Source organism: Lynx canadensis, chromosome C2, assembly GCF_007474595.2.
Source record: "Lynx canadensis isolate LIC74 chromosome C2, mLynCan4.pri.v2, whole genome shotgun sequence".
NCBI classification, from domain to species: Eukaryota; Metazoa; Chordata; class Mammalia; order Carnivora; family Felidae; genus Lynx; species Lynx canadensis.
In genome coordinates, this window is record NC_044311.2 from 34,333,028 (window position 1) to 34,359,837 (window position 26,810).

At 39.1% G+C, this 26,810-nt stretch overlaps 1 protein-coding gene across 3 annotated transcripts in view; it reads right to left on the reverse strand.

The window, feature by feature from the left end:
* PIK3CB (phosphatidylinositol-4,5-bisphosphate 3-kinase catalytic subunit beta) overlaps window positions 1–26,810 on the reverse strand; it is a 181,517-nt gene that overhangs the window by 118,033 nt on the left and 36,674 nt on the right. For all 3 annotated transcript variants that reach the window (XM_030328607.1, XM_030328606.1, XM_030328605.1), the window contains exon 2: window positions 21,942–22,047. The gene's annotated coding sequence lies outside the window, so the exon portion shown is untranslated. The remainder of the gene's footprint in view (window positions 1–21,941; window positions 22,048–26,810) is intronic.

Below are 26,810 nucleotides of genomic sequence, written 5' to 3' on the forward strand. Positions count from 1 at the left end.
AATATAGACAGAATACATTTATAAATAGTGTGCCTCTGTAAAACAAGTTTATTTTATAAGCCAGATTTATTTCAACGTCCATGAAAGCAGAACAAATATTTAAAATGACAACACAGGGGCGCCTGGGTGGCTCAGTCGGTTAAGCGGCCGACTTCGGCTCAGGTCATGATCTCGCAGTCCGTGAGTTCGAGCCCCGCGTCGGGCTCTGTGCTGACAGCTCGGAGCCTGGAGCCTGTTTCAGATTCTGTGTCTCCCTCTCTCTGACCCTCCCCTGTTCATGCTCTGTCTCTCCCTGTCTCAAAAATAAATAAAACGTTAAAAAAAAAAATTTTTTTAAATAAAATAAAATGACAACACATACTTTACATACAGAAATGACTTCTGTGGATAACCCAGGCACAGACAAAACTTCAGTCTTAAGGAATTCTTCTCTTTTAAAACTTCCCAACAAATAATCTACAATGCACAAATAGTTCCCATCACACTACCTATCCTGAAAAGGAAAACATAGCTAAAACAGTACAAATTTAAATAAAATATTGTTACTAAAGTTTTCCCACCCTCAAAAAAATAGATTACTGTCTTTATGTCTTAAAAGACAAACTCCAGGGGCGCCTGGGTGGCGCAGTCGGTTAAGCGTCCAACTTCAGCCAGGTCACGATCTCACGGTCCGTGAGTTCGAGCCCCGCGTCAGGCTCTGGGCTGATGGCTCAGAGCCTGGAGCCTGTTTCCGATTCTGTGTCTCCCTCTCTCTCTGCCCCTCCCCCGTTCATGCTCTGTCTCTCTCTGTCCCAAAAATAAATAAACATGGAAAAAAAAAAAAAAAGACAAACTCCAAAATACATTCAAACTCAATAAAGGAATCATCTCAGATAAAATTATCCAGTATATAAATGTTACTTTTCTTAACTCTGAACAGAGTTCAGAGTAACTGTTCATAGTTAAGAAAGAGTCATCAAGTATTTAACTTTGAATTTTATCATTCTCTTTAGTCTAGCATATAGCTCATCAATAATGAACTAGACCCACAGAGATTTTATTATTTAAACACTAAGAAGTCCTTTTCATAATCTAGTTTCATCTACATGCTTTGTTGTACAATTTGGCTGGTACAACCATGGTAACTTACCTAACTTCTCTGACTTTCAGTTTCCTAATTTATCAATAAGAATAAGCAATTTCCACCTTGCAGCGTTAGTGTAAGAATTAAATAAAATGGTGCATACACAAAAGCACCTTGCATAGCACATGACAAAAAGCACTCCAATAACCAATGACTAATATTAATTTATAATAATACTTGTTTCTTTCCAATAAAAGGAACAGCCATGACTCCTATTCACAGCATACAACCATCAGCCTTGACTGCCTGGTATGAAAGGAATTAGAGCTCCTCAAAAGGTGGTCTCTAGTGACCTACCAGGTGGTTTGCTCTTGTGCATTTCCCAAAATTACAATTTATACAGAAATCCCACAAAACAGTTCTGGGTTAGCTGAGCTGTACTAATTCCTCTTGGGTAACAGTTGACATGATGCTTCGAGTCTTAGCAAATGTATTTTTACTTCCTTGTTACAGCATTTATTTTTGTTAAATACTTCTTACTATCACGTTGTATCACTCTTTATAAGATAAATGGTTCAAGGGGTGCCTGGGTGGTTCAGTCGGTTAAGCGTCTGACTCTTGATTTTGGCTCAGGTCATGATCTCAAGGTTGTGAAATCGGGCCCCACATTGTGCTCTGCACTGTTCTGCTCTAAGCATGGAGCCTACTTGGGATTCTCTCTCCGTCCCTCACCTGCATGTGTACAAAGCACAATCTCTAAATAAATGAATAAATAAATAGATAAATTCCAGTTAGTTAGCATTTAGTGTAATATTAGTTTCAGAATAAATAAAATCTTAAAAAAATAGAGCACTTAAATTTCTAAGACACCTCATAATATAATCCTACTAAGAAAAAAAAGTTTCAAATACATGCAAATTTCAAATACTCCTCTGAAATAAGTTTAAATTAACTACAGTTTATCAGTTAATGGAATGCCCTAAGTAGACTTCACAGAATGCTAACGTATGTATTTGACACGTTATGTTAGAAACTGTATTTTTTCAATTTTAATTGTACCACTGCCATTATTTTTTCCTTAAAAAAAATTCCATCCTCAGCACACTCTGGGTACTAACAGAATTCAGCATTCGAAAGATATTCGGGGTTTTGTTGGGAAATATTACACATAGATCAATGGAATAGAATAGAAAACTCAGAAATAAACCCACAATTATATGGTCAATTAATCTCCAACAAAGAAAGCAAGAATACACAATGGGAAAGAGTCTCTTCAATAAATGGTGTTGCTAAAGCTGGACAGCTACATGCCAAAGAATGAAACTGGACCACTTTCTTATACCACACACAAAAACAAACTCAAAATAGATAAAGGACCTAAATGTGAGGCCTAAAACCCTAAAAATTCTTGAAGAGAACACAGGCAGTAATTTCTCTGACATTGGCTATAGCAACATTTTTCTAGATATGTCTTGTGAGGGCAAGGGAAATAAAAGCAAAAATAAACTATTGGGGCTACATCAAAATATGCAAAGCAAAGACAACAATCAACAAAACTAAAAAGCACCCTACAAAATGGGAGAAGATATTTACAAATGACATATCAGATAAAGGGTTAATATCCAAAATATACAAAGAACTTACCCAGCTCAACATCCAAAAAACAAATAATCCAATTATAAAATGAACAAAAAACATGAACATTTCTCAAAGAAGACATACAGATGGCCAACAGGCATATGAGAAGATGCTAGGCATCACTCATCATCAGGGAAATGCAAATCAAAACTACAATGAAATATCACCTCACATTTGTCAGAATGGCTAAAATCAACATAAGAAACAAGTGTTGGCAAAGATGTAGAGAAAAAGGAACCCTCTTGCACTGCTGATGGGAATGTAAACTGGTGCAGCCACTCTGGAACAGTATGGAGGTTCCTCAAAAATTAAAAATAGAACTACCCTATGATCCAATAACTGCATTACTGGGTATTCACCCAAATAATACAAAAACACTAAATCAAAGGAATACATGCACCCCAATGTTTATAGCAGCATAATTTACAATAGCCAAGATACAGCAGCAGCCCAAGTGTCCAGTGATAGATGAATGGATAAAAAAGATGTGGTATACATATGCAATGGAACGTTATTAGCAATAAAAAGAATGATATCTTGGGGCGCCTGGGTGGCGCAGTCGGTTAAGCATCCGACTTCAGCCAGGTCACGATCTCGCGGTCCGTGAGTTCGAGCCCCGCGTCGGGCTCTGGGCTGATGGCTCAGAGCCTGGAGCCTGTTTCCGATTCTGTGTCTCCCTCTCTCTCTGCCCCTCCCCCGTTCATGCTCTGTCTCTCTCTCTGTCCCAAAAATAAATAAACGTTGAAAAAAAAAAATTAAAAAGAATGATATCTTGCCATTTGCAACAACATGGATACAGCTAGAGAGTATAATGCTAAGCAAAATAAGGCAGAGAAAGACAAAAAGCACATGATTTCCCTCATATGTGAAATTTAAGAAACAAAACAAATGAGCACAGGAAATAGAGAGAGAGAGAGAGAGAGAGAGAGAGAGAGAAACACCAAGAAACAGACACTCAATTATACAGAACTGATGGTTACCAAAGGGGAAGTGGGTGGGGCTATGGGTGAAATAGGCAATGGGAATTAATGAGTGCACTTGTCAAGATGTGCACTGGGTGATGTATGGAATTGTTCAATCACTATTTTGTACATGTGAAACTAATATAACACTGTATGTTAACTACATGGAATTAAAACTAAATTAATTTTTTTAATGCAGTGAATCTCAAAATGCGTAGGGAACATCAAATTATAGGGTATTCTACAATTCAAAACATTTACCCTACTTTGTTTTTTACACCTCCCACTGATAATCACTGAACAAATGTTTGAAATAAGCTACATAAATTAGCTATGTTTATTTAAAAGGCATTAGAAAATTTTAAATAACATACACATTCCAAACAACTTTTTAAAAGTCATAATTATCAGGTAAAAGTATAAACAAATTTAGATACAACAATGGTATTCCAATGGGGAGATGAAACATTGTTGGCATTATTTCTTCAGACCAAATGGGCTGATGAAAAATTTTTAATTCACCAGATTCCTAAATCTAAAGAATGTTGGTAATTTCCTATAAAGATTATTTTTCTTAAAGTTGTATCACCCCATTATTCAAAAATACACTGCTGGGGTGCCTGGGTGGCTCAGTTGGTTATGCGTCCGACTTCGGCTGAGGTCATGATCTCACAGTTTGTAGGTTCAAGCCCCACATCAGGCTCTGAGCTGACAGTGCAGAGCCTGCTTGGGATTCTCTGTCTCCCTCTCTCTCTGCCCCTCCCTGCTCACTCTCTATCTAGCTCTTTCTCAAAATAAATAGTTATTTAATTAAAAAAATTTGAAACATTTAGAACATTTAAAAAATGTTTTAAAATAGGGGCACCTGGGTGGCTCAGTCAGTTAAACATCTGACTTTGGCTCCAGTCATGATCTCATGGTTCATGGATTCGAGCCCATCGTTGGGCTCTATGCTGACAGCTCAGGGCCTGGAGCCTGCATCAGATTCTGTGTCTCCCTGTCTCTCTGACCCTCTCCCGCTCATGCTCTGTGTCTCTCTGTCTCTCAAAAGTAAATGTTAAAATTTTTTTTTCAAAATTTAAAAAAAATTAAAAATTAAAAAATATATATACTGCGAACCTGTTTAAGATGTTCCATTTAAAATAAATGGTCTTGGGGCACCTGGGTAGAATGAAACTAAACCACTTTCTTACACCATTCACAAAAATACACTCAAAATGGATAAAAGACCTGAATGTGAGACAGGAAACCATCAAAACCCTAGAGGAGAAAGCAGGAAAATACCTCTTTGACCTCAGCCACAGCAATTTCTTACTTCACACATCTCCAAAGGAAAAGAAATTAAAAGCAAAAATGAACTACTGGGACCTCATCAAGATAAAAAGCTTCTGCACTGCAAAGGAAACAATCAACAAAACGAAAAGGCAACCCAAGGAATGGGAAAAGATATTTGCAAATGACATATTGGATAAAGGATTAGTATTCAAAATCTATAAAGAACCCAACTTCACACACACAAAACAAATAATCCAGTGAAGAAATGGGCAGAAGACAAACATAGAGACTTTTCTAAAGACATCCAGATAGCCAACTGGCACATGAAAAGATGCTCAACGGCACTCCTCAGGGAAATACAAATCAAAACCACACTGAGATACCACCTCACACCAGTCAGAGCGGCTAAAATGAACAAATCAGGAGACTATAGATGCTGGAAAGGATGTGGAAAAACGGGAACCCTCTTGCACTGTTGGTGGGAAGGCAAACTGATGCAGCTGCTCTGGAAAACAGTGTGGAGGTTCCTCAGAAAATTAAAAATAGATCTACTCGGGGCGCCTGGGTGGCGCAGTTGGTTAAGCGTCCGACTTCAGCCAGGTCACGATCTCACGGTCTGTGAGTTCGAGCCCCGCGTCAGGCTCTGGGCTGATGGCTCAGAGCCTGGAGCCTGTTTCCGATTCTGTGTCTCCCTCTCTCTCTGCCCCTCCCCCGTTCGTGCTCTGTCTCTGTCTGTCCCAAAAATAAATAAAAACGTTGGAAAAAAAAAAAAAAATAGATCTACTCTATGGCCTAGCAATAGCACTGCTAGGAATTTACCCAAGGGATACAGGAGTGCTGATGCATAGGGGCACTTGTACCCCAATGTTTATAGCAGCACTTTCAACAATAGCCAAATTATGGAAAGAGCCTAAATGTCCATCCACTGATGAATGAATAAAGATGTGGTTTATATATACAATGGAATACTACTCGGCAATGAGAAAGAACGAAATCTGGCCATTTGAAGCAATGTGGATGGAACTGGAGGGTATTAGGCTAAGTGAAATAATTCAGGCAGAGAAAGACAGATACATATGTTTTCACTCATATTTGGATCCTGAGAAACTTAACAGAAGACCATGGGGGAGAGGAAGGGGGAAAAAAATTACAGAGAGGGAGGGAGGCAAACCATAAGAGACTCTTAAACACTGAGAACAAACTGAGGGTTGATGGGGGTTGGGGGAGAGGGGAAAGTGAGTGATGGGCACTGAGGAGGGCACCTGTTGGGATGAGCACTGGGTATTGTATGGAAACCAATTTGACAATAATTATATTTAATATATAAAAAAATAAAAATAAAAAATAAAGTTTTTTTTCAAAATTTAAAAAAATTTAAAAATTAAAAAAATATATACTGCTAACCTGTTTAAGATGTTCCATTTAAAATAAATGGTCTTGGGGCGCCTGGGTGGCGCAGTCGGTTAAGCGTCCGACTTCAGCCAGGTCACGATCTCGCGGTCCGTGAGTTCGAGCCCCGCGTCGGGCTCTGGGCTGATGTCTCAGAGCCTGGAGCCTGTTTCCGATTCTGTGTCTCCCTCTCTCACTGACCCTCCCCCGTTCATGCTCTGTCTCTCTCTGTCCCAAAAATAAAAATAAACGTTGAAAAAAAAAAATTTATAAAAAAAAAAATAAATGGTCTTGGGGTGCCTGGGTGACTCAGTCGGGTAAGCAACTGACTTTGGCTCAGGTCATGATCTAATGGTTTGTGAGTTTGAGCCCCGCATCAGGCTCTGTGCTGACAGCTCAGAGCCTGCTTCAGATTCTGTGTCTCCCTCTCTGTCTGCCCCTCCCCCACTCATGCTCGCTCTCGCGCTCTCTCTCTCTCTCTCTCTCAAAAACAGACATTAAAAAAAATTTTTAATAAAATAAAATACAAAAAAAATTTTAAATAAAAAATTAAAATAAAACAAAACAAAACAAAATAATGTCTTGGGGCACCTGGGTGGCTTGGTCGGTTGAGCATCCGATTTCAGCTCAGGTCATGATCTCGCAGTCTGTGAGTTTGATTCTGGAGCCTGCTACCGATTCTGTGCCTCCCTCTCTCTGTGCCCCTCCCCTGCTCACACTCTGTCTCTCTCACTCTCAAAAATGAATAAATGTTAATAAAAATTTTTTGTAATAAATGGTCTTGATTCAAACATTGATTTTTAAATATATTTTTGATGTTTATTTATATTTGAGAGAGAGAGAGGGTGCAGGAGAGAAAGGGTTAGGGACAGAAAGAGATAGAGACATAGAATCTGAAGCAGGCTCCAGGCGCTAAGCTGTGAGCACAGACCCTGATGCAGGGCTCAAACTGACGAACAGTGAGATCATGACCTGTGCCAAAGTCAGACACTTAACTGACTGAGCCACCCAGGCGCCCTTCAAATATTAATTTTTTATTAAGTAATGCTAATTAAGTTCTTCATTGTTCTATTTTTTAGTCTGCCCTCCCTTCTTCTAACCTAAATATTCGATCATGCTTATCAACAAGATAATAAATAATTCAAATTGGATACATATTTCCAAGTAGTTTTATTTCATCCCCACAATATTCTCCCCTCACCCTATCCCTTCTGTTCCACTACTAAATGGATGGTACTTCTGGGCACGGGAACTAATTGTTAAGCCTATTTAAATCACTGTTGACCATAATCATGTTTTAAGTTAAAAACATTTTTTTTTTTAATGTTTACTTATTTTTTTAAGAGAGAGAGGGGGGCGCCTGGGTGGCTCAGTCGGTTAAGCGTCCGACTTCAGCTCAGGTCACGATCTCACGGTCCGTGAGTTCGAGCCCCGCGTCAGGCTCTGGGCTGATGATGGCCCAGAGCCTGGAGCCTGCTTCCGATTCTGTGTCTCCCTCTCTCTCTGACCCTCCCCCGTTCATGCTCTGCCTCTGTCTCAAAAATAAATAAACGTTAAAAAAAAACAATTAAAAAAAAAAAAGAGAGAGAGAGAGAGAGAGAGAGAGAGAGAGAGAGAGACAGAAGGTGAGCAGGGGAGGGGCAAAGAGAGAGGGAGACACAGAATCCGAAGCAGGCTCCAGGCTATGAGCTGTCAGCGCAGAGCCTGACATGGGGCTCAAACCCACAGACTGCGAGACCATGACCTAAGCCGAAGTCGGACGCTTAACCAACTGAGCCACCCAGACGCCCCAGGTAAAAGGATTATTTTACTAAATAGATAAAATTAGTAAGACAAAAACTTACTACCAATATCTAGTTCAAAACATGGTGACTTTATTCTTTAGCCTTTGAAGACACAGCTGAGGGAATTCTCCTACATGATTGGCAAGTATTCCCTATTTTTAAACATTTTTATTGTTTAAAGTAATAAAAAAGTACACCAAAAGTATGCAATGAGTTACTATAAAGCAAACACGTACTGTAAAGCAAACCACAGTCCAAACCCAGAAACAGAACACTGCAAGCACTCAGAGCCTCCTTGGGTGTCCCTTTAAGATAGCAAACCCCTTCTTCTCCCTAACCTCTCACCACAACTCTGACTTCTGAAACAAGTTCTTTTCTGTTTTTTAATCACTGTGGCTAATAGTAGAGGAGTGAAGCAAATAATTCGCGTTTATTGGATATACTCTGACATCTACTATACAGATACATATATTTTAGGCAAAAGTTTCATCATCCAGACAATTGTTTCTGTTTCTCATTACAGTGGCAATGGGTCCAACAGACTTACTGGGTGTTTCTGTCCTTTGGGGTTTTGGGGGGTGGGGGGTGAGTATGTCACGCATCTTCATCCCAGAAACATTATCCAATCAATTCTAGTACCTATTTATAACAAGTGACATCATGACAATAAGAAATGACTATCTAGTAAAGGATACCCACATGTAAGTGCTGTGAGGGTGAGTCATGAGCCAAATTGTACAAGTGTGTGGTGATGCTGGTGAGTAACTAACCAACAGCCCTCACATCTAGGAACTGAATCAGTGCCAGAAAGCCATCTGGATGGCAAACAGTAACATGAGAAGAATTTTAAATAGCTTTACAGCTGTAGAAAAAAGAACTATTCCAGGCTCTGAACCTTTTAGCTCTGTCTGCTGTCATTTTGAAAATAAGTTGTAATACATAAAAATTAAAGCAGCATCCTAAAAAGCTGGCATTTCTCCCAAACCACTTCAGGATTACTACTTTAGACACTAGTTTAACTTTGGTGTATGCAAGTATTTCTTTGTCTATTTAAATGCTTTTCTTCGGAGACCAATTATCCTCCTAAGCCATCCAGCCATGAATGACAAAATGCTTCTGTGTGTAGCTTTCATTTCTCCTTCACTACTGACAGTAAACAGAGAATTCGAAAAAATAAAAAAAGCTAGAAAAATCAAAGAGATATTTCCCTTGGTACCAACACTCTCTTTCACTGTCTATTCTATCTGGAGGACACGGTAAGTCAGTAGAGGCAGGCTGAGTGTCATTTCAGTGCTAGGCTTGACCAAGAGAAAAAGAAAAAAAAAAAAAAGGAATTCAAGTTAATAAATATTTATTAGCTACTTATAGTTTTCAAGATACTGTAACACACACGTGACTGGGGGAAGAAGGGCTTACAAAAATAAAACATGAAGCAGTCTGCAACCCAGCCTGTACCAGAGCACCTAGGTCAGCTGAGAGACATGAATGGGAGATTTGTCTGTTTTGTTTCATTCAGATGATGCACCTTCTTAGACTGCTGGAAGTAATAAAACAGAGAGAGATAGTAAAGGCTCATATTACTGACTGTAATATTTTCCACCTCAACCCTTACAGAACCTCAATCACAAGAGATGATGATGGACTATTGATTGGAAAAGGGAAGTATAAAATACCTGCCTGAACTTCACAAAGGAAGTTGGAAGGTAGTGTCTGGGGATCAGACCTCACCTGAAAAGCTGAGGCAGTACCACAGTATCACTGTCATGAAACCCCACCACCACTGCCACACACTACTCTGCCTATGACATGTGCACCACAGAACAAGTGCTGGGAGTTCCACGGTATGGAGTATAGTAATTCATCATAGGTCACTAGGTCTAGGTTCTCAAAAAATCTGAAATCTTCATCTATTTATGCTTCAAACTCTGCTTTTGGCTATTGTTCTGTATTTAATTTATAACAAGGCTCTACAGTTAATCTAATAAATCACATTTTATTTCAAAAACCTCAAATACAGCATTATTTTTTTTCTTTGAATCACTTTATTTCATAACCAGACCTTACAGATGCTCATTTTTTTTTTTAGTTTTTACCAACCTAGACTTTCACTTTTTATAATTTTATTTTTTTAAATTTACATCCAAATTACTTAGCATATAGTGAAACAATGATTTCAGGAGTAGATTCAAATACAGCATTATTTTTAAGACAATTACTTTTCTACTTGCCACGAGAACTTTAAAGATCTACTCTCTTAGCAACTTTCAAATACATAATGCAGTATTAACTATAGTCACCATGCTCTACATTACACCCCCATGACTTATTTATAACTGGAAATTTGTACCTTTTTGACCCCCTTTACTCATTTTGCCCACACCCCACCCCTGCCTCTGGCAATCACCAGTTTGTTCTCTGTATTAATTAGTTGTTTTGGGTTTTATTTCTTTTTTTAAATTCCACACATAAGTGACATCATATACTTGTCTTTCTCTGAATTATTTCTTAGAATAACGCCCTCAAGATCCACCCGTGTTGTCACAAAAGATTTCCTTCTTTTTATACCTAAATAGTATTTGTGTGTGTGTGTGTGTGTGTGTGTGTGTGTGTGTACCACAACTTCTTTATCCATTCATTCATCAATGGACACTTAGGTTGCTTCCTCATCTTGATTACTGCACATAATGCTGCAATGAACATAGAGACATCTTTTTCAGTTAGTGTTTTCATTTCTTTCAGATAAATACCCAGAAGTGGGACTGCTGGATCATACGGTAGTTTTGTGAGGAATCTCCATACTACTTTCCATTTTGGCTCCACCAATTTACATTTCCACCAGCAGTGCACAAGGGATCCCTTTTCTATACATTCTCACCAATACTTATATTGCCTCTCTTTTTGATATTAGCCATTCTAATAGGGCAAGGTAATGATCTTGTTGAGGTTTTTTTTATGGTAATTTCCCTGATGACTAGTGATGTTGAACACCTTTTCATGTACCTGTTGGACATTTGCAAGTCTTCTTTGGAAAAATGTCTATTCAGATATCTAATTTGGGTGAGGGCAGGGCACATCTAACTTGTATGGGTTCCTTATACCTTTTGGATACTAACCCTTCATCAGGTATATGATTTGCAAGTATTTTCTCCCATTCGATAGGTTGCCTTTTCATTTTATTGATGGTTTCCTTTGCTGTGCAGACGTTTTTTAGTTTGATGTAGTCCCATTTATTTTTGCTTCTATCGCCTTCGCTTTTGGTATCAAATCCAAAATATCATTGCCAGAATCAAAACAGGAAAACTAACTGCATATGTTTTCATCTAGGAACTTATGGGTTCAGATCTTAAGTTCACATCTTTAATCTGTATTAATTTTTGTGTGTGGTGCAAGATGGATTCAGTGCCATTCCTTTGTACGTGGGTGTCCAGCTTTTCCAGAACCTTTTATTGAAGGGATCGTCCTTACCTCCACTGCATTTTCTTGGCTCCTTTGTCATAAATTAATTAAACATGTATGCATGGCTTTATTCCTGGGGTCTCTATTCTGTTCCATTGATCTACATGTCTGTTTTATAACAGTATCACACTGTTTTGATTACTATAACTTTGTAATATATTTTGAAATGAGTAAGTGGGATGTCTCTAGCCTTGTTCTTTCTCATGATTACTTTGACTACTCAGGATCTTCTGTGGTTCCATATTTAGGATTGTTTATTCTATTTCTGTAAAAAACAAAAACAAAAGCCACTAGAATTATAATAGGGATTGCACTGAATCTGTAGGTTGCTTTGAGTTGTATGGACATTTTTACAATATTATTTTTTCCAATCCAGGAACACAAGCTATTATTCTGTTCACTATGTCTTCTTTATTTCATCAATGTCCTGTAGTTTTATGTGTGTAGGTCTTTCATCTCCTTTGTCATATTTATTCCTAGATATCTTATTCTTTTCGTTGCAATTGTAAATGGGACTGTTTTAATTTCTCTAATAGTTTGTCAGTAGAATATAGAATTTTGCAGATTTTTGTAGATTGATTTTTGTATTTGCCAACTTTACTAAATGTATTACTTCTAACAGCTTTTTGATGAAGTCTTTAGGGTTTTCTACATCTTATCTTCATTTCTTCATCTGCTAAGAGTGACAATTTTAATTCCTTTCCGATTTGCAGGTCTTTTATTTCTTGTCCTTGCCTAACTGCTCTGGCTAGGTCTTCCAATAATATGTTCAATAAAAGGGGTGAGAGCAGGCATCCTTTTCTTGTTCTTTGATCTTACAGGAAAATTCTTCACATTTTCACTACTGAGTATGATGTTAGCTGTGGCTTGTCATACATGGCCTTTATTAGTTGACTTATGTTTTTCTCTGTACTCTGTTGAGAATTTTTATCATAAATGGATGTCAAATTTTGTCAAATGCTTTTTCTGTATCTATTGAGATGATAACATGGTTTCTAAACCTTTATTTTGTTAATGTGACATATATCACTGATTTATGGATCTTGAACCATCTTTGCATTCCCAGAATAAATTCTAATTGATCACAGTATATGATTCTTTTAATGTATTGCTGAATTCAGTTTACTAATATTTTGTTGAGGATTTTTGCATCTATTATTCATCAGGAATATTGGTCTATAATTTTCTTTTCTTGTGGGTCCTTGTCTGGTTTTGCTATCAGTGTAATGCTGGCCTCATAAAATGAGTTTAGAAGAATTTGCTCTTCCTCTGTTTTTTGAAAGAAGTTTGAGAAGGTTGGTATTAATTCTTCTTTAAATGTCTGGTAGAATTCACCACTGAAGCCATCTGGTCCTGGACTGTTGTTTGTTGCAAAATTTTCAGTTACTGATTCAATTTCCTTATCAGTAATCTGTCCAGATTTTCTACTTCATGATTCAGATTTGATCAAATATGTTTCTAAGAACTGATCCATTTCTTCTGGGTTGTCCAATTTGTTGGTGTTAAAACAGCATTATTTTTGTCTCTCATCTTCTTAATACACCATTTAAAATACTGCTTTGTTGTGGAATGTGATTTTCAATTTTATTCATTCATACCACCCACATCATTTACTGTCACAAATGACTTACTAAGAGAAGAAATAAACTAGAAAAATGTCATTATTATCAATTTCATACCACTAACACAAAAGCTAAACAAAAATGTTTCCTCACTGAATGCAGCTCTTAAAACCAACCTATACTTTTCCTCTTGATCATTTTTTCAAGTAAAAGCTACTATTAGAGGTTCATTTGTTTCCCAGCTTCCAAAATGACACCATCTGGAAACTGAGGAGATACTCTCAAAGAATTTAAAATACATGGGCTAAAACACTGAAATTAAAGAAAGCTTTAAGAATCCAAAGCAGGGGCGGCTGGGTGGCTCAGTGGGTTAAGCGTCCAGGTCGTGATCTCACAGTTCGTGAGTTCAAGCCCCGCGGCAGGGTCTGTGCTGACAGCCTGGAGCCTGGAGCCTGCTTCAGATTCTGTGTCTCCCTCTCTCTGCCCCTCCCCAGGTCATGCTCGCACTGTCTCTGTCAAAAATAAATAAACTTTAAAAAAAAATTTTTTTTTTTTTAAAGAATCCGAAGCAGGCTCCAGGCTCCAAGCTCTCAACACAGGGCTCGAACTCATGGAATGTAAGATCATGACCCGAGCTGAAGTGGGACGCTTAACCGACTGAGCCACCCAGGTGCCCCTGCACAATGCATTTTTATTCCCTGATAGAAATGAACATATTGACAGCCTTCTTTCTCCTCCTGACTAGTCATCTGACTAGAATTACTATATTTTTAATAAGTTTAGACACACAAAGTATGTGAATTTGAGGCATATATACAAAAGAGTGCAAAGGGAAGAGGATTTTTTAACACATGCTAGAAGAAAGAGAGGAAGTTAGCTAAGCAAAGTTGAGAAAGAACATATGCAAAGACCTAAGAAGCCTTAATCATCTGAGGAGTTCAAAGACAGCTATGAGGGACACAGAGAAGCAGAAAACAGAAGCAGGATGATACTAGAGAGGTAGGCCATGTTAAGGTGTTCTTGATATATAAATAAATAAATAATAAAAATAAAATAACAGGGGTGCCTAGGTGGCTCAATCAGTTAAGTGTCCAACTTCAGGTCAGGTCATGATCTTGCAGTTCGTGGGTTCGAGCCCCATGCCGGGGTCTGTGCTGACAGCTCAGGGCCTGGAGCCTGTTCAGATTCTGTGTCTCTCTCTCTCTCAAAAATAAAAATAAACATTAATAAAAAAAAAAAACAGAAAAAGATTCAATGAAGAATGTTGAACAAGTGAATAAAATAGGTGGGGTGAGGGCACCTGGGTAGCTCAGTCAGTTAAGCATCCAACTCTTGATTTTGGCTCAGGTCATGATCTCACAGTTCATGAGTTCAAGCCCCGCCTCAGGCTCAGGCTAGCAGTGCAGAGCCTGCTTAGGATTCTCTCTCTCCCCCTCTTTCTCTGACCCTCCCATTCTTGAGCTGTCTCTCGCTCTTTCTCAAAATAAACTGTAAAAAAATAGGTGGGTGGGATGTGGATAAAATAGGTGAAGGGCATTAATAGTATATTTACTATAATGATCACTAGATATTGTACAGAACTGTTCAATCACTATATTGTACACTTGAAACTAGTATAACATTATATAAAAATTATACTGGAATTAAAATTTTAAAATGATCAAAATAGGGGCGCCTGGGTGGCGCAGTCGGTTAAGCGTCCGACTTCAGCCAGGTCACGATCTCGCGGTCCGTGAGTTCGAGCCCCGCGTTGGGCTCTGTGCTGACGGCTCAGACCCTGGGGCCTGTTTCCGATTCTATGTCTCCCTCTCTCTCTGCCCCTCCCCCGTTCATGCTCTGTCTCTCTCTGTCCCAAAAATAAATAAACGTTGGAAAAAAAATTAAAAAAAAAAAAAGATCAAATAAACAATTTTTATAAAATTTAGTGTGAAAATAAATATACAAAAATTATATAAATCAAAAATCATAGAAAAATGGGCAAAAATAATTAAATACAAATTTCACAGCAGCCAGAAAAAATCCATAAACACATGGTGGAAAAAATATTCAACCCCATTAGTCACCAGGCAACATAAATTAAAATCACAAGGGGGGCGCCTGGGTGGCTCAGTTAGTTAGCCCTCTGACTCCGGATTTTGGCTCAGGTCATGATCTCACAGTTTGTGAGATCAAGCCCCATGTGGGCTCTTGCTGAGAGCACAGAGCCTGCTTGGGATTCTTTCCTCCTCTCTCTCTGCCACTTCCTCTGCTTGTGCATTGTGTATCTCTCTCTCTCTCTCTCTCAAAAATAAATAAACTTAAACAAAAGTCATTTCAATTTAAAAAAAACAAAACCACAAGGAGATACCATTTCACAGATCACTGCTGGTGGGAGAATAAATTGAATCAACCTCTTCCAAAGAGTCTGGCACCAAAATTCCATTACTAGGTATACAGCCTTGAAAAAACTCTTAATCTATGATGTCACATGTACCTGAATGTTAAATGTCGAATTTTCATACTATCTGAAAACTAGACACAACCTAAATGTACATTAATAGAATGGATCAGTAAGTTGTACTGAATATTTTAACAAAATGGAAAATAAGAAAATATAGCTATACACCATAACTATGAATGGACCCTGTAAACAATGTTAGGAAAAAAAAGATATGCACAATATGATTTCATTTACTCAAGTATAAATACCAAAGCATTGGTCAGAGATATAAATGTAGATGGTACAGCCACAGAGAAAAACAAGGAAGCAACAAAAAATTCAGCTAAGAGTAGTTTAGGGAGAGGAAGAAAAAAAACAATAGAGTAACTAACACACATAGAACTGGCCTGCCTATCATGCAGAGGTTTTATTTTTCTATTGTTCTTTAAATTCTAAACTTAAGGTTTTATGTGCTCTTCTGTATATATGCTAAATTTCACACTTTTTTTTTTTTTAATTTTTTTTTTTCAACGTTTATTTATTTTTGGGACAGAGAGAGACAGAGCATGAACGGGGGAGGGGCAGAGAGAGAGGGAGACACAGAATCGGAAACAGCTCCAGGCTCCGAGCCGTCAGCCCTGAGCCTGACGCGGGGCTCGAACTCACGGACCGCGAGATCGTGACCTGGTTGAAGTCGGACGCTTAACCGACTGCGCCACCCAGGCGCCCCACACTTTTTTTTTTTAATGGATTAAGAGCAATAACATAAGTAACCTCCTAGGCAGCACCAGGCATGAAGAGTCCATTTGATGGGAACCCATTTCCCATTCTGCTCTGTGACCTTCATGTCAAGTTCCACATTTTTCCTCTCACCTGCAGTTGCCTGTCCGCCAGCACTGCTCCAACCAAAGAATCCTGACCATCCTCATGTCCTTACTGCTTCCCCTTATAACCTTTGTCTAGATTCTGGGAGGGAACTGAAATTAGCAGCTAGGGCAAGGAGTTTTGATCCTGCTAAAGTTTATTCCTATTACCCTTGTTAATATCTAGATAGTGAGTTCCTGTACAAAAGGGACAGGATCTTTTATCTTTCAGGTTCTGTACAGTGACTGATACAAGACATCAGTAACTATCTGCTCAATGATGAATAAATAAATACAAACATTACAAAGCTCAGCTACTAGCTGAAAATAAAATTAAAGTTTAAAATCAGGCTGGTGCTTATTCACGTCCCCTAGGCCCTTTCACAGCATTCTGTTTTGTTTTAATGTTTATTTATTTTTGAGAGAGACAGAGACAGAGCCTGAGCAGGGGAGACGCAGAGAGAGAGGGAGACACAGAAACCAGAGCAGGTTCCAGACTGAGCTATCAGCACAGAGCCTGATGCTGGACTTGAACCCACAAACCATGAGGTCATGACCTGAACTGAAGTCGGAAGCTTAACTGACTGAGCCACCCAGGAGCCCTTCTTTGTTTTAAATTGAAATAAGTTGACACTGGAGCACTGGGTGGCTCAGTCGGTTAAGCGTCTGGCTTCGGCTAAGGTCATGATCTTGTGGTTTGTGAGTTCGAGCCCCGCATCAGGCCCTATGCTGACACCTCAGAGCCTAAAGCCTGCTTCAGATTCTGTGTCTCCCTCTCTCTCTGCCCCTTCCCGCTCATGCTTTCTCTCTCTCTCGTTCTCTCAAAAATAAACAAACACTAAAAAAAAAAAAAAAAAAATTGAAATAAAAAAGAACATAGTTGCATACAATGTTATATTAGTTTCAGATATTCAATACAGTAATTCAACAATTTTATAGCCCCATTACAGTTTTTTTCTTTTTTAATGTTTATTTTTGAGAGGGAATGAATGAGAGGCAGAGAGAGAGACAGCATCTGAAGCGGGCTCTGTGCTGACAGCAGAGCACCTGATGCAGGGCTCAAACCCATGAATCATGAGATCATGACCTGAGCCAAAGTTGCACGCTTAACCAACTGAACCACCCAGGTGCCCCAGCCACTTCACAGTTTTAAAGAAGACTCTCCTGACTACTCAAGAACAGCAGAAAAGTACCTCCAAAGTTGCTTTAAAAATATCTGCCCACTGGAGCGCTAGAGTGGCTCAGTCAGTTAAGCAACTGACTTCGGCTCAGATCATGATCTCACAGTTCCTGAGTTCAAGCCCCACATTGGGCTCTATGCTACTGGTTCAGAGCCTGGAGCCTGCTTTGGATTCTGTGTGTCTCTCTCTGCCCCTCCCCTGCTTGTACTCTCTCTCCCAAAATAAACACTAAAAAAAATTTTTTTTAAGTTTAAAAATAAATATCTGCCCACTAAAATAGTGAATTTTTCATCATGGGCTATATATAATGATTTCAAATCATTAATAATTCTTAAAACTTTGAATAAAAAATTAACACCCTTTTTTTTAATGTTTTTATGTTTATTTTTGAGAGAGAGCGCAAGCATGTAAGCAGGGAGAGACAGAGAAAAGAGAGGGAGGCACAGAATCGGAAGCAGGTTCTTGGGCTCTGAGCTGTCAGCACAGAGCCCGATGTGGGGCTCAAACTCACAAATCATGAGATCATGACCTGAGCCGAAGTTGGATGCTTAACCAACTGAGCCACCACCTATGTACCCCAAAGTAACATTCTTTTTAAAAGTAACATAAGGGGCGCCTGGGTGGCGCAGTCGGTTGGGCGTCCGACTTCAGCCAGGTCGCGATCTCGCAGTCCGTGAGTTCGAGCCCTGCGTCGGGCTCTGGGCTGATGGCTCAGAGCCTGGAGCCTGTTTCCGATTCTGTGTCTCCCTCTCTCTCTGCCCCTCCCCCGTTCATGCTCTGTCTCTCTCTGTCCCAAAAATAAATAAACGTTGAAAAAAAAAAAATTTAAAAAAAAAAATAAATAAATAAAGTAACATAAATTTATTTTCTATTTCAACTTTAACTTACAAATTTTTACAAAATTATACTTAAAATGTACCCTATGTATTATGCATAAGACTTGTTAATCTTCCACATAAATGAAACAATGTTATTTAATAACATATGTGACTATTTAGCATGCTCTTATATTGGAAAACTGTATTCAGATCAACAAGGCAGCCATTTATTCTGCCCTTATATACTACTTCCTCTGTCATGTGGCAGTCAAAAGGCTAAGTGAGATGCTTGCAGCAAAGAAAACAGTTTTGAAAGGTCATGCTACACAGATAGCCAGAATTTCCTTCACAATATCCTTACTGTCTATGGTAGACTATATGACAATCTGACCACAGTTATTCTCTGAGTAAAAGCAAAAACCATGTTATCAAAGGACCAGAAACAGTAGGCACTCAACAATATGATCTTTATGAACATTTTTTCTAACTGCGTAAACACTCAATACACATAGAAGAAAAAGAACCCTGAGGCAAAGACAAGAACTGGAGAAGGGGACCTAGTAAAGACCAGAACACAAGTTTAAACCACTCAGTTTATTCAGTGTTCATGTAACATGGTAAGAACCTTCTAAAGTAAGCTTTTTGAAATTAAAACATATCATTTACCAACAAAAGGCATAATTATAATAGTGAAGACGACGGATATGATCTATTTCAAAATTTTCAAATCTTAGCAACATGGATGGAACTGGAGTGTGTTACGCTAAGTGAAATAAGTCATACAGAGAAAGATACCATATGTTTTCACTCTTATGTGGATCCTGAGAAACTAAACAAAGACCATGGGGGAGGGGAAGGAAAAAAAAAAGTTAGAGAGGGAGAGAGCCAAACCATAAGAGACTCTTAAAGACTGAGAATAAACTGAGAGCTGATGGGGGGGGCAAGGTGGGAGGGGGGGGAAAGTGGGTGATGGGCACCGAGGAGGGCACCTGTTGGGATGAGCACTGGGTGTTGTATGGAAACCAATTTGACAATAAATTAAATATTAAAAAAAAATTCAAATCTTAATGACAATTACAATCAAGGTGCAAAGTTTCAAAAACCTCTGCAGGAGCTATAATCCCATCGATATTTTTTGCCCTTAATAATTCTTATTGGTCTATTTATGCATCTGAACACAGAATATCTTTTCTGAACTGTTACACAGACAATGTGTTAGTCAACAGCAAGATGAAAACTTCTCTACATCCTTACAAAATTTCCAATCTCAAAGGTTAACAAGTATACTCTTTGGGGGGTAAAAATCATTCTAGGGGCGCCTGGGTGGATCAGTGAGTTAAGCGTCTGACTTTGGCTCAGGTCATGGCCTCACAGTTTGTGAGTTGGAGCCCTGCATCAGGTTCTCTGCTCTCAGCACAGAGCCTGCTTCAAATCCTCTGTCCCCCTCTCTCTGTGTCCCTATCTCTGTTTGTGCTGTCTCTCCCTCTCTCTCTCTCTCAAAAAAAATAAACATTAAATAAAAAAATCATTCTAGCTCATTTAATCATCTTGTCCTATCCTGGGAAATCATAGTTATTCCTGCCTACTAATCAAAGCACATAGCTTTCTCCTGAGCCAAGCAAAAGTACTTAGTACATTTGTTATCGTAAGCAAGTTATACAGACACAGTAACCATAAGTTTCTGGCAACACATTCTTTTTTGTTGTTTGTTTCTTTGTTTATTTTTGAGAGAGACAGAGAGAGAGAGAGAGCCAGAGAGGAGAGAGAGAGGGAGGCGCAGAGAGAGGGAGACACAGAATCTGAAACAGGCTCCAGGCTCTGAGCTGTCAGCACAGAGCCCGACGCGGGTCTTGAATTCACAAACCGCGAGATCAGGACCTGAGCTGAAGTCGGTCGCTTAACTGACTGAGCCACCCAGGTGCCCCTAACACATTCTTTTTAAGCCTCCAAAATTTTAATTCCTGTGAGGCTCTCTCACTAAAATTTAACTAGAATACAAATCTCTTGGGGCACCTGTCTAGCTCAGTCTGTTAAGCATCTAACTCTTGATTTCAGTTCAGGACATGACTGCACTGACAGTGCGGAGCCTGGTTGGGATTTTCTCTCTCTCTCTCAAAATAAATAAATAAACATTAAACCTTCTCTTTCTTTTAATGTTTATTCATTTTGAGAGAGGGAGAGAGAACGCGGACACATTCCAAGTGCACGTGCTCATGCAAGGGGGAGAGGTAGAGAGAAAGGGAGAGAGAATCCCCAGCAGGCTCCAAAATGCCAGAGCAGAGCCCAATGCAGAGTCCGAACCCACAAACCGTGAGACCATGACCTGAGCCAAAACCAAGAGTCGAATGATTAACTGACTGAGCCACCCAGGCGCCCCTTTTTTTTTAATGTTTATTTTATTTTTGAGAGACAGAGAGAGCAGGGGAGGGGCAGAAAGAGAGGGAGACAGATGATCCAAAGCAGGCTCCACACTGACAGCAGAGAGCCCAACGTGGGGCTTGAACTCATGAACTGCGAGATCATGACCTGAGCCAAAGTTGGATGCTTAACTGACTGAGCCACACAGGCTCCCAGAGCATCCAACTTGATTTCAGCTCAGGTCATGATCCCAGGGTCGTGGGACTAAGCCCTGCTTCAGCCTCCATACTGGGTGTAGAGCCTGCTTAAGATTCTTCCTCTCTCCTTCTGCCCCCTCCCCCACTCGCATGTTCTCTTTCTCTCTCAAATAAATAAGTCATGGAGATAAAAAATACAGGTATTAATTGATCTACAAGAGGCTTACATCAGAATATATGGTCACACTAACTATAATTCCAGTACTTAGGAAAATGACCACCACATCCTAAATACACACTACATGTTGACTTAATAAATGAGTTAGAGCTGAAATATTCACTTCATCGCCTCCTCACTCTTTATTCTACTGCAAGCTTATTTTCAGCCACAAACACTGTCCTGAAATGGTCCCTACTGTCCAGCAGTGTTACCTAAATGCCAACTCCAAAAAAACTTCAGTTTTCAATGAGCCTCTCTAGAAAAGCTTTCAACAACACTGATCCCACCTGTCTCCTTCATGAAGCTCCATTAACTATGGGGTAAACATAATCCTAAATATCATTTTAAAAGAAAGACTAAGGGGAAAAAAAAGCACAAAGTCTAGGATTTCTACCCACACCCCCAATACAGAGATTAACTAAAAGATTTAGAATCTGGGGCGCCTGGGTGGCGCAGTCGGATAAGCGTCCGACTTCAGCCAGGTCATGATCTCGCGGTCCGTGAGTTCGAGCCCCGCGTCGGGCTCTGGGCTGATGGCTCAGAGCCTGGAGCCTGTTTCCGATTCTGTGTCTCCCTCTCTCTCTGCCCCTCCCCCGTTCATGCTCTGTCTCTCTCTGTCCCAAAAATAAAATAAAAACGTTGAAAAAAAAAATTAAAAAAAAAAAAGATTTAGAATCTAAACAATATTTATATTTTCCTTCTATATTTAACTTTCGGAAAACTAATGTAAGTAAAGATACAAATTTAGACACTTACCTCAAATTGACAGCCCCCATTTCAGTCTTTTAGGATAACAGATGATGGCATTACTTATTTTTTTAAAGTGAAGTTTTCATGGAAGACTTTCAAATTAGACGATACGCTACAAAAAAAGGGGGAAGAAAAAAGGTATTAACACCTAAATTAGCTAAATTAAAAATAAAATAAATCTGGGGGCACCTGGGTGGCTCAGTCAGTTAAGTGTCTGACTCCTGACTTAGGCTCAGGTCTTAACTCCACGGTTTGTGAGATGTAACCCCGAACTGCGCTGTTAATGCAGAGCCTGCTCGGGATTCTCTCTGTCTTTCTGCCCTTTCCCTGCACATGCTGTCTCTCTCTCTCAAAAACAAACATTAAAAAAATAATTAATAAATAAATAAACATAAAAAAAACAAACAAAAAGAAATCCGCCCACTTAAAAAAAAAAAAGTGAAGATGGGGCACCTGGGTGGCTCAGTTGGTTAAGCGTCCAACTTCAGCTCAGGTTATGATCTCATGGCTTATGGGTTCGGGCCCCAAGTCGGGCTTTCTGCTGTCAGCACATAGCCTGCTTCAGATCCTCTGTCCCCTCTCTCTGCCCCTGCCCTGCTCGCACTTTCTCTCTCTCAAAAATAAAGAAACATTAAAAAAAATTAATTCATTCATTTTTTAAATGAAAAAATAAAATGAATTGATAAAATAGGGGAGCCAGGGTGGCTCAGCTCTGGTTATGATCCCCAGGTTCATGAGCTCGAGCCCTGAGATGGGCTTTGTGCTGACAGTGCAAAGACTGCTTGGGATTCTCTCTCCCCGCCTCTCTCTCTCTCTCTCTCTCTCTGTTCCTCCCCCACTTACACATGCCTGCATGCATGCTCTCTCTCTCTCTCAAAATAAAATGGATAAACTTAGAAAAACAATAAAATAAATCTTATATGACATTTGATTGCTTATAACTCTGTATTTTTATAAGAAAAAATATAAAAACACATGAAATCCTATTAGAGACAGAAGGGACTTAAGTGGACATCCTATACAACTAAGTTTTCTCATTTAGATCACCTCTTTCTTGAAACCTTATTTCTGTAACATGCTAATTTTCTTTCTACTTCTCAACCTATCCCTCTGTCTACACCATAAGCTGCCAACTATAGATAGCTTATTTCATTTCTCCCCTTCTCCTTTAATATCTGACATACACAAAATAATGGAAAGATGCATGCAAGCAAACATAAGATGAACACCGTAAATCACCATCCCACAGAAGAGCAATAACATCACATCTATGTACATACTCCTCTCATCCCCACCTTTATCTTGAATAATTATTCCATTACGCTTTAAAAAATAACTTTGTCCCATATGCATATATCCCTAAACAATGTTTTGTTTAGGTTTGTGTCCCTGGCTCCCTTTTTCAGCTTGATAAATTCTATACTGTATGGAATTTTCAGGGACTTGAATTTTGTCACTCAAATTTTTCTAAGCTTTATCCATGTTACTTTTTAATTGCTCTATAGTATTCCACTACATAAATAGCTATAGTATATTTATCCATTCTGTTTTCAGGCATTTAAATGGTTTACAGTTTTTTTGCTCTTATTAACATTATTACACAGGTCTCCAGGGGCAAATGAACAAGAATTTCTTTAGGGTATGCTTCAAACCTAGAAGTAGAATTGATGGGTTAAAGGATATGCAAATTCCCAACTTTACCAAAACACCAAGTTGTCTTCCAACTCACTCTACCAACTCACCAGCAGCATGTAAATTGATGACACAATCCTTGCCAATACCTGGTAAAGTGAGATTTCTTAATTGGTGGCAGTACAGAACATACACAACCTTACTGACGATGACTTGATGCGAAGAGTAATGTTTTTCACGGTGAGTTTCTTTTTTTGTTATTACTTGATGAGATGTAAGACCTTTTCACAAGTTTCAATGTTTTTTTGTTTTTTGTTTTATCTTTGAGAGAGAGAGACAAACAGCATGAGGAGGGGAGAGGCAGAGAGAGGAGAGAGATTCCCAAGCAGGCTCTGTGCTGTCAGCACAGTGCCCGAAGTGGGGCTCGAACACATGAAGACATGAGATCATGCATGACCTAAGCCGAAATCAAGAGTCAGATGTTTGACTGAGTCATCCAGGCACCCTTCAAAATGTTATTAAGTATGTTCCTTTCTGCATTCCTTTGTTCACAGTTTTTGGCCATTTTTATTGGGTTGTCTTTTTCTTATTAGTTAGTAGGCTTCATATTCAGGACCAGGATTAGTTACATAATTTGCAGGGCCCATTCCAAAATTAAAAAGCAGGGCCATTATTAAAAAATTATGAATTATAAAACAGTGATAGTTTAGTATTAAAATAAGTGTGAGGCCCTGTGTGACTGAACAGGTTGTATACCCATGAAGGTAGCCCTGTTTAGGACACTAATTTTCTATTATATACATGACAACTATTTTCTCCCAAGTTTGCAATAATTGTTTTCTTAGTTTATCTTTTCCTTTTCTTTATGGTGTCTTTAGGTGAACATTAATTTTAATGTGTTTACAACTATCAATCTTTTTTAAGTTGATGCTTCTGTCTCATTGAGAAAATCCTATACTCTTCACAAAGTTTTATGGCTTTGCCTTCCCATGAGTCCAAAACCATGGGTGCTTTCCAATGATCAGTGAGCTCACAACCCTCTACTCTCAGCCATTATGTCCCATAGGTGGGAGGGGTGGATTTCAAAAGCTTACTAAGCACTAAGAATGGCCTATGTGGCCATTCTTTGGTTTTGGCCAAACCAAAACCCCTATACACATTCTATCTCTAGTCTTGTTCAAGTAAAAATACTTTTTGGGGTGCCTGGGTGGCTCAGGCAGTTAAGTGGCTGACTCATGACTCCAGCTCAGGTCATGATCTCATGGTTCATGGGTCCAAGCCCCAAGTGGGGCTCTGCACTGTCCATGCAGAGTGTGCCTGGAATTCTCTCTTTCTCTCTCTGCCCCTCCCCATTCATGGTCATGTGTGCGCACTCTCTCATAACAAATAAAAGAAAAATTTTAATGTTTATTTATTTTTGAGACAGAGCGAGAGACAGAGGGCAAGCAGGGGAGGGGCAGACAGAGGGAGACACAGAATCCAAAGTAAGCTCTAGGCCCAAGCTGTCAGCACAGAGCCTGGCATGGGGCTTGAACTCATGAACCTCAAGATCACAAGAGCCGAAGCCGGATGCCCAACCAACTGAGCCACCCAGGCGCCCCTTAAAAAATGTTAGTAAGTACTTTTCTACAAAAACAAAATCAACACTATGCTTCAATCATGCTAGTTATATTATAATTTAGGAGCCAGCTAAACTACTTAACAATGATTTCAACCTTCCAGTCTCCACCCACAAATAAGCAAGCAAAGCCATGTAAATTCAAAATCACTTCATGATATACATTCATCTCTCTCCTCTTCCTCCTCTTCCTACTGAATTCAGAGTATTCCTCATATACTACCACAAAGTCCTAGCCCTACATCAAAGGAACGTGAATTTCCTCTATTTTTGTTTTTGTTTTACAAAACACAATTAGAACGGTCAATTCTTTGATACCTACTACCCAAGAAAGGACCAGATTAAGACTGCTAGTACAGGAGTTTGTCTGTTTTTCTTTCTTTCTGTTTAACAAATGGAGATTATATATATTTTTTTTCTGGGTATTTTTTAAATAAAGTTTTTCAAAAAAACAATATAGCCAATAAGCATAGGGAAAAAATGGACATTCTCATTAGAGAATAAAAATTAAAACCACAATAAAATAACACTGTGAACCCACCAAAATAGGTAAAATTTAAAGAAACTAAGCCTACCTAAACTGGAGGCTGAGGATGTGGAGCAAAGGAAATTCACATACCTATGACAGGGGGTTCCACCCTAGACATACATCAAAAAGAAATGTGCACACATTTCACCAAAAGATATTTACTAGAATGTTCACAGGATTATTATTCAAAATAGCCAAAAACTGGGGTGCCTGGGTTCATGGGTTTGAGCCCCACATCAGCTGTCTGTGCTGACAGCTCAGAGCCTGCTTTGGATTCTGTGTCTCCCTCTCTCTGCCCCTCCCCACTTGCACTGTGTGTGTGTGTGTGTGTGTGTGTGTGTGTGTGTCTGTCTCAAAAATAAACATTAAAAAAAAAAACCTCTAAAAATAGCCAAAAACTATAAACCCAAAAGAGAATGAATAAACTATAATATATTTTCACAATGGAACACTATATTGCAAGGAAAACAAACACTCGAGAGCTTTATAAAAAAGGACTGATATAAAAATATACAAGATGTTCCGGGCTTCTGAGTGGCTCAGTAAGTTAAGCATCTGACTCTTGGTTTTGGCTCAGGTCATAATCTCATAGTTCGTGGGTTTGAGTCCCATGTCAGGCTCTGTGCTGACAGTGCAGAACCTGCTTAGGATTGTCTCTCTCTCCCTCTCTCTCTGCCCCTTTCCCACTCACTCTCTCTCTCAAAATAAATAAACTTAAAAATTTTTTTAAATACAAATATGCAAGATGTTAAGCAAAAAATTAACAATAAAGTACAGGGCAGTTACTATAATGTGCTTTTGGTAGAGGAATAAAAACAGAAAGAAATAAAAATCTATATTCAGGGGCACCTGGGTGGCTCAGTCGGTTAAGCATCCAACTCTTGGTTTCAGTTCAGGTCATGATACCATGGTTCATGAGTTTGAACCCCACATTTAGCTCCATGCTGGCAGCACAAAGCTGCTTGGGATTCTCTCTCTCCTGGTCTCTTTGCCCCTCCCCTGCTTGCTCTGTCTCTCAAAATAAATAAATAAACTTAAAAAAAATCTATATTCATTAAGACACGCCGAAAGATCACACAAGAAAGTAGTAATACCA